The sequence below is a fragment of the Nicotiana tomentosiformis genome, chromosome 2, assembly GCF_000390325.3.
Source record: "Nicotiana tomentosiformis chromosome 2, ASM39032v3, whole genome shotgun sequence".
Classification (NCBI taxonomy): Eukaryota; Viridiplantae; Streptophyta; class Magnoliopsida; order Solanales; family Solanaceae; genus Nicotiana; species Nicotiana tomentosiformis.
The window spans coordinates 191286210-191294778 of NC_090813.1; positions in this window are offsets into that span (position 1 = coordinate 191286210).

An 8569-nucleotide genomic window follows, 5' to 3' on the forward strand; every position below is an offset into this window, starting at 1 on the left:
GGCCTATTCAGGGGCTCAAACGGGTGTATTCCTTGCATGTAAGCACATGATGCATCTAGGATATGCATCATCTCCTCAACCTCATCATCAATCATCAAGCTATCAAACAACAAGATTGCTTTTTCTAGAGAGTCATCTAGATATACACTCGTGTCAAGAAGTTGCTCATCCACCTCCACAACAGATATCATAGAGAGCTCCTCATAATGGCGGGAAAGTTGGATTGCTTTGGAGACATTGAAGACTGCTTCCTCCTTGTCCACCCTCATAATCATTTTCCCTTCTCTCACTTTAATTATTGCATCACCAGTAGCCAAGAGAAGTCATCCCAATATGATTGGAACTTGTTCATCAGCCTCAAAATCTAGAATAATGAAGTCAGTTGGGAAGATAAATTTCCTAATTTGCCGCAGCACATCTTCAATCACTCTTTCAGGGTAGGCTATGGACCTATCAGCTAATTGCAACATCACAGTGATTGGTCTTGGAGCTCCCAGACCCAATTGCTTAAACAAGGACAATGGCATCAGATTTATGCTTGCACCCAAATCACAAAGAGCACGACCTATATCAATATTACTGATTCGCACTGGAATGGTGAAGCTGCCAGGATCCTTAAGCTTTTGAGGAAGCTTGTTTTGGACCCTTGAAGTGCACTCCTCAGTAAGTGCAACTGTCTCGAACTCAGTCAATTTCCTCTTGTGAGCCACTATATCTTTTATGTACTTAGCATACTTTGGAATTTCACGAATTACATCCACTAATGGAATATTTAATTGAACCTGACTCAACATAGAGAGAAATTTGTTGAACATGCGATCGTCATTCTTTTTCTGCAATCTCTGGGGGAAAGGTGGTGGTGGCCTTGCAGCCTCCATTCGCTCTGAACTTGCATCATTTTTCTTTGATTCGTGTATTGCCTTAGGGGTCAGCTCCCCCTCAGGTATAGATTTGTCCTTTCTCTTCTTTGGCACTTTCTCTAGTTCCCTCCCGTTTCTGAGTGTAACTGCATTAACTTGAGGGTTCCTCTCTGTATCACTGGGAAGAGAGCCTGTAGGTCTAGTATTTTGATTTGCTGCCAACTGCCTCATTTGCCTCTCAAGATTTCTGAAATCGGTCCTGGGCTGTTGATTGTCAAGTAACAACTTTTTTAGCAAGTCATTCGTACTCTCTTCTGTTTGTTGAGGTGGCTTCTGAGGCTGATTTAAATTTCCTTGAGGCCTATACTGATTCTGATTCTGTTGATTTCCGCCCCATGAGAAGTTAGGATGATTCCTCTAATTTGGATTGTAAGTGTTCCCATATTGTGCATGCTGATTCATCGGACCTTTGTTTTGTTACCCCACATAGTATATAGATTCAGGATTCATGGGGCACATGTCACTCATATGACTGTCACCACATAGTTCGCAGCAAATAGACATTTGCTGTACATGTTGCATCTGTTGTGTTTGTTGCATTGTCATTATGTTCATCTGATTTGCCAGCTTTTTAATATCTCCTCTCATGGCTGAGAAGTCATCAAGCTTAATCACCTCAGCTGCCTTCTGTTTAATTGATCTTCTTGCGTCCCCATCTCCTTGCCAATTATGGTCATTAGCAGTGAAGTTATTTAGCAAGAGTTGTATTTCACTATACGGCCTCACCATGCAACTACCCCCACAAGCTGAATCAAGATTCATCTTTGATGCCTCGTCTAGCCCATCAACAAAAGTGTGACCCAATACCTCATCAGTCTGACAATGATGTGGGCAGTCTCTCTGTAGCTTCTTGTATCTTTCCCAAGCTTGACGAAGTGTCTCTCCATCCCGTTGTTGGAACCCAAGAATTTGGCTCCTCAGCAATTTTGTCTTCTTAGTGGGGAAAAACATGATTAGAAATTTCCTTGCTAAATCATCCCAAGTGTGGATTGAGTTCGCGGGCTCCTTTTGCAACCATTCCTTAGCTTCCCCCAACAATGAAAAGGGAAATAGTGTCAACCTGACATAGTCCTTGGAAACGTTCGGATAATTGTAAGTGGCCGTAATTTCCAAGAAGTTCTGAATGTGCCTCTGCGGATCTTCATGAGGTAGACCCACATATTGTCATGTGGACTGAATCAGCTGTACCATGTACTATTTGAGTTCAAAATGCCCCGTGATATTAGGCTTCACGATAGCCTGAGTCATATTAGCAAGATTGGGCCTTGCGGCTTCTATCACCGGACGCTCCTCATTACCTGCCATCTCTATTGGCTGTGGTTGAACTACGATGTCCAACTCTCTTTCTATTCTCGTTCTAGCTTCGACTTCCCTTCTCACTCTATGAAGTGTTCGTTCAATTTCTGGATCAAAAGGAAGGAGGTTGTTTGCACTTCTACTCCTCCGCATTCAAAAGAAGATCCTGCGTTAACACAAACAAGGAAAACTGAAAATTAAAACTTGAATAAATAAGTAATAAAAGCTTAACTCAGTCAAGTAGCTAATTTCTAAGTCCCCGGCAGTGGCGCCAAAAATTTGTTGGGACCAAACACACTCACGCAAGTATACGTGGTCGTCAAGTAATAGAGTAGTGAATAAAGTATCGTTCCCACGAAGACTTATGATTAACTTTTGACTAATTCAAACTCAAATAGCTTATCGATTCAAGCGATTTCTTATAAAATAGATAATTGTCTAATTTACTACCTAAAAACTATCAATTAATGAAATACTAGAAATCAACACAACACTTAAATAGTTTTAAATAACAATCAATGGGAGATAATATTCCAGGGTCACGGGTTATCTAACAATGCATTCTTAGCTTAAAATAACTAATTGATTTATCTGGATTGTTGATTGACATAGTTGATATTACTCATAAGAATCTGTCGAGTTCTTACTCACCTATTCAAGCTAAATTAATGCCTATATGTCTATGGAATTAAGTTTAACAAGAATACATTTACACTTCCTGTATCTCAACCGAGCAAGACAATTAGGTATATTTCTATCCTAATTGCGAATCTGTTCCCCGATGTCCGGGTTCAAGAACTTGCTCTATTTAATTCTATATGCAATCTAGAATTCCCACTTTCGAGTTCAACTCTAGATTCGTAGATAGTAATTCACTGTTAGCTACTCAGCAAAATAATTAAAAACAGAATTAAATAAACAACCCAATATGATAAAATCAACTTTGTCAAATTAAACTTCAAACGTCAACATTCATGTATACCCATGACCCTAGAATAGTAGGGTTCTTAGACACTCATATTCATGCAATCATCAAATAATTCACAAGAGTGCATACGAATCAATAAAAGAAGGAAAAATAAGAACTCAAGATGAATTCCGTAGTTCCCCAACTTTGTCGTGGCTTTTTCCCCCTTTTCAATATGTTAGATGCCCTAAAAGAGGCATTTTTGGCTTATATATTGCGTACAAAAGTCGTGGGCTAAAGTTCTCCTATTCCTAATCCGACTCAGCTTCAGGGATTGATGCTGGGGTGGATGCGTCGCATCCACCTCGTCCTCCACTTCTCAGCTTCGCATGCTAGGGTGGATGCGTCGCATCCACCCTTTGTTCCTCCTTCTCAGCTTTGCCCAGGTGCGGATGCTATGGCGGATGCTATGGGCCGACTTCACTGCTAAGGGTGCACGAAATTTGATTTTTTTCTCTAGATTGGATGCGACGCATCCAACCCCTCTTCCTCTACCTAGGGCACCTTTTCTTCATATTTTTGCACTCCAAACACCCTAATTCATCACAGATAACTCAATTAGTCATAAAATCAATAATTAAACCATGTTGGGCATTTTAAAGATCAAATAGCATCAAAAACGGTTAAAACATAGGTAAAGTAACATCAACACATATCGAAATATGCCCAACATCAACCTTATTACCGAAAGGGACAAAGAAAGAAAAATACAATATTGTATCTGTGATTTCAAGAATTTATCCAAATAAATCACTTGTGGTGTTACTAATGAATGAATCTTAAAATGTCCGAATTATCACCAAATGGATAACATTCATACTGTCATTAAGTAAAAGTTGAACTATTAGGAGATAGGTGTGAAATCACAAGATTTATCTAAGGTTCACATCAAGAAAGTTTGCTAATTGGTTAAATAAAAATCAGCTTGTCATTATAAGCAACTTCGAAGCATGTAAATATGATGGAAAGTGATAGACGAACAAGCTTGAAGCCTAGACTTGGAGAATAGATTGGAAGTCCTATTTGATTCTACAATAGTCCATATTTTCTGTCTTTTAAGATTTGTTTTTACAAAAAAAACTTATGTGGCTTTAGAAAACGGGTCCATGGGTTAGGGCGGGCCCACTAAAAGATTGGCCCACTATTTTTTGGGTGAAATATACAAATATCCCCCAAAGTGGATGATCTTAAACTTTTATCCATTTTTTCCCCTAGCAGAGTTTCAAGTTAAACATGTTAGAACATGAGCGGCGGAAGTAAGCATATAACCCAGGTATCACAAACATGTAAACTAGATAATGATTCAATACGGAGATTAGAAGTACTAATCTCTGAAAAACGTTGTACAGGTTCTCCACAGAGCAAGAATCCAGGGTTGCAGTCTTCTGCTATGCTCCTTGTAAGACCTCGGATGAAATTTATTTGAATGGGCAAATAATACAACTCTAAAGAGTAGGTTATTAGGTGAAACTGGTCTTTCTTTTGTAGACCCGAAATTAAGCCGAAAAAGGGGCTTAAAAACGTGTAGGATTTTGCTATGTGCAAGTAAAATCTTACTCTAACTCAAAAGGATAACTTTTCTCCCTAGTCACTTTTTACCCAAATCTGTCCAGATTTTTACTAGGTATAGCAGGGACCACAGAAACAATAAGAGGCTACCAATTATAGTATTAATTCAAAGTTCAGATGAATTAATCCTACTATAATTAATCGCAGTTTATTCTACTAAAAACTACAATTAAACTCCTCGATATGAATTTCGAAATTCATTAACACTTATTTTAACTCCTCATGTTAAGATTACAAATACCAGTTAATTAAACTAAATCACTGATAATTTAATTTAATCAACTAATTAAATCCTTTGCAATTCCACTTAAACCATTTCATGTGACGGATATAAAATCCACCAGCCGGGTTTTCATATGAAAACTTATAAGCTTACATAAAGGGGTATCATCAAACTCAAAACCGAGTCACAGACTCTATCAACTAATTATTATTTTACAAATGCTATTTGTTATTGTTCAATCTATTAGGCATACACTAACTCTGAATAGAGTTGTACCTTTTGATAAATCAGAACAATAAACAAATCACATTGATCATAATAACTATATCAAGATTAAGAGTATAAGCTCATTTAATGAATCCGAGAAAATATTTTATATATATTCAGTACAAAAACATATTTTCTCTACTTGGTCCGGTCAATATACATTAAGTATACTAGCACAAGAAGTTGGAGTGAAACTATTCCCATAATCAAGATAAATTATGCTTTAATCTTATGCTACAATCATCAAGATATTTTTTCCAATAATATATTCTATTGTGAACATAGTTTATTAATTATGAGAACCGACAATTTAATCTTCTGTGCATAAACTAAGACTTCATACATTAAATTGTCTACTATATAACAAAAGGACACATATAGCAAATAATCTATTTAAAATAATACTTTATTTAATTAAATAAATCAAATAAATAATGATTCCATAAAGAATAAAATACAATACTATAACTAAACTGCATGGTTAATAGTATATCCTAACAATCTCCTACTTAGACACATAACCATGTGTCTACAACTCTAATACTCATTCCTTCTACATGCTTGTCAAAAATCTTATGTGGCAAGCCCTTTGTAAATGGGTCTGCCAAATTGTTCTATGACGCAATCTTCAACACTTTTGCATCACCTCTCTGAATTATGTCCCAAATTAAATGATATTTACGCTCAATATGTTTACTCCGTTTATGGCTTCTTGGTTCCTTCGAGTTTGCAACTGCACCACTATTGTCACAATAAAGTTCAATTGGTGCTTGAACCGAAGGAACTACATTAAGCTCTTTTAGAAAGTTCCCGAGCCAAACAACCTCTTCAGCTGCCTTAGAGGCAACGACATATTCAGCTTCCATGGTGGAATCAGCAATACATGATTTCTTGATACTCCTCCAACTTAAGGCTCAACCTCCTAAGGTAAAAATATATCGTGAGGTAGATTTTCTAGAATCTCTATCTGACAGGAAATATGAATCAGTATAGCCAATGGGTGCAATATCACCTGAGTGATAAACCAATATATAATCCCTAGTCCATTTCAGGTACTTGATTATATGTTTAACGGCAGTCCAGTGTTCTCGTCCAGGATTAGACTGAAATCTACTAACCATGCCAACAACAAAGCATATATCAGGTCTAGTACATAACATAGCATACATAAGACTCCCTACAGCACAAGCATAAGGGAATGTCTTCATCTTTTCTATCTCATCAGTCATTTATGGGGACTGATCTTTTGACAGAGAGATTCCATGCCTAAAAGGAAGAAAACTTTTCTTAAAATCTTGCATGCTAAACCTGGTGAGAATAATATCAATATAAAGTGCTTGTGTCACGACCCAAAACCTAACCCGTCGTGATGGCGCCTATCGTGATACTAGGCAAGCCGACATCTCCAAAACACTTTCAACATTTAACATAAATATATTAATATATTTAAAATGACCGGAGACTTTCATAAAAATGGGGTAAAACCCAAAGCATAAGTGCGAAAAAATAGCCCGACATCGGGGTGTCACTGAGTCATGAGCATCTAGATATCCAGTCTAATACAAACTGTGTCTAAGTATCAATACAGAAAAGAAAGAAAACATAGAAGGAGAGACAAGGTATGCGGATGCCGGCAGCTACCTCGTAGTCTCCGGTACTCGATCGCGCACGAACTCAATGACCTCCGTGATCAAACACACCTGAATTTGCACATGTAGTGCAGGGTATAGCATGAGTACAACCAACTCAGCAAGTAACAAAAATAAATAAGGAACTGAGAAGGAAGTGACGAGCTATACAAATACAGTTCATTTTCAATAATTCCAGCAAAGAATAGACATGCTTTCAAATCCAGAAGTTCAAGTCAAATCAAATTATACAGTTACAGTGCAGGTAATCCGGATATAGAATCTTTCAAAAATTTTACAATAATGACAGATAGCAACTAAGTGCATCGACAAATGAAAAACAAGTGCAGCCTCTTAGGGCAACAGACACTCAACTCGTCACAACATCTCAATCACTCGGCTCTCATCCCTCAATACTAACACTCAATAGGTACCTGCGCTCACTGGGGGTGTGCAGGCTCCAGAGGGCTCCTTCAGCCCAAGCGCTATATCGCTGCGGTGTGCAGCCCGATCCCATATAAATAGCCATAAGGCTCGTTGCAGCGTGCAACCCGATCCATATATATATATATATATATATATATATATATATATATATATATATATATATATATACAGCCCTAAGGCTCATTGCGGTGTGACACTCGATCCATATATACAACCCTAAGGCTCGTTGCGGCGTGCAACCCAATCCATATACACACATATAGCTCACAGCTCGGCACTCAGGCCCTAACTCAGTCACCAACCTCTCTAGTCTCTCGGGCTCTCAGAAATCATAAAGATTAGCCCAAACAAAAATAACATAGTGTATCAACAAGAATCAAGAAGAGACTGAGATGTGATACGCAAGTAAAATCATGACTGAGTACAAGACAATAATTAGCAAATACTTTAACAAGTACGCGACCTCTACGAGTCCTAATAGTACCATCACATAGCCTAAGCATGATTTCTAACATGATTTGCAGTCAAATTTCTATAACACAGAGAGAACAGGTAATTAACAATACTCTATTAGACTTTACAGCCTCACGGGACGGACCAAATCATAATCCCCCACGGTGCACGCCCACAAGCCCGTTACCTAGCATGTGCATCACCTCCAAAATAGTCACATCATACAAACAATTCGGGGTGTCATACCCTTAGGACCAGATTTAAAATTATTACTTACCTCAACCCGTGCAAAAATCCTACTCCGCAATGCCTTTGCCCCTCGAATCAATCTCCAAACGCCCCGAATCTAGCCACTAGCAGTAGGATATAATTAATATAGGCTAAAAAAATCAATTCCATAAGAAAAATACGAAACTATAAGCCAAAATCCGAAATAGGCTCAAACCGGCCCCCAGGCCCACGTCTCGAAACCCGACAAAAGTCACAAAATATGAACATCCATCCACTCACGAGTCCAACCATACAAGAATTACTTGAATCCAACCTCAAATCACCTTCCAAATCTCAAAATTTAGCCTATGAAGTTTCTACCATTTTTTTTCTAAATTTACAACTCAAATCCCTAATTAGATGATGAAAATAGCAATAGATTCATGAAATACAGTCCAATCCGAGTTAGAATCACTTACCCCAACAATCTTCTTGAAGAAACCTCGAAAAATCGCCTCACACCGAGCTCTCAAAGTCCCAAAATTAAAATGGAAATCAAACCCTCGAAATCCCATTTTCTGCATCCGCG